Source organism: Schistocerca piceifrons, chromosome 7 (genome assembly GCF_021461385.2).
Source record: "Schistocerca piceifrons isolate TAMUIC-IGC-003096 chromosome 7, iqSchPice1.1, whole genome shotgun sequence".
NCBI lineage: Eukaryota > Metazoa > Arthropoda > Insecta > Orthoptera > Acrididae > Schistocerca > Schistocerca piceifrons.
The window spans coordinates 480,292,846-480,294,018 of NC_060144.1; positions in this window are offsets into that span (position 1 = coordinate 480,292,846).

The following is a 1,173-nucleotide window of genomic DNA, read 5'->3' on the forward strand; positions in this document are numbered from 1 at the left end:
GATGTTTATACAATCAAGGCCCGCATACGAGTGCAGTGATGCCAAGCGTTGCCCCCGCACCCCCTCTGAGACACACAAGTCCGCGTTTGCAGCCACAGTGCAACCCACTATCGCCGTCGGCACATTCTGTCCAACTCCGCTGCTTTCGGCGTTTGGAGCCTGGGAATTTCAAACGAGATAAACGGCGAGCTACTTCTCCACTAGTATAGAACGCTCAGAAGGCAAACACAGTTGAACAAAATTATTCCTTGGGGGTAGCACAAACCTGCAAACCTATACAGGAGCCGCCCCTGCACATCCTCATATAAATGATCCATTGGATAATGTCAGAAGCTTTTTGCAGGCGATACTGTTGTATACAGGAAGGTTGCAACGCTAGAATAATGTACTGAAATCATTAACGACCTACAGAGGATCGATGACTGGTGCACGGACTGTCAGTTGATCCTGAAGTAAATAAATGCAACATATTCCGCGTAAATATGCTGAGATGTGTTAGAAGAACCTCAAGGAAATATAATTAATCCACAATAGAAGTAGCTTACAAAACAATTGATCGACCAAATTTTGAGTGTTGTTTATTAGTCTCAGACACTTACCAAGTAGGATGAACAGAAGTGACAGGAGACAACGAAGACCAGCGCATTTTGTCACAGGATCGTGCAGTATAGTGAGAGGGTTGCAGAGGTGCTCAATAAGCTCCAGTGGCAGTCGCTACAGGAACGGCATTGTGGATCACGGAGAAGGTTACTGTTGAAAGGCCTAGAGCGCATTTTCGAAGATGAATTGAGCAACATGTTGCTGTTCTCCACGTACATCTCTAAATGACCACAACGATAAAAACCAGATAAATTAGAGCTAAATTGGAAGTTTATCGACTGTCATTTCTCCCACGCACCATTCGCGAATGGAAGAGAGAAGAGGAAAAATGGTTGTTGTAGCAGAGGTATGCTCCATCACATAATGTAAAGTGACTAGTGGAGTGTAGGTACAGACGTTTGAAATTCTGTACGATTTATTGTCCCGTCTAGTATTGAAGTGCTACCATTCCATCCCTAAAGTGTATTATACACTACAGTCTCATTTATTTTATTTCTCAAAATTTTCTCCACTTAACTTCATTCCTCAGTTTACTCTTTGAAACCGTTCATCAAATCTTTCTTCCAAGAGCTT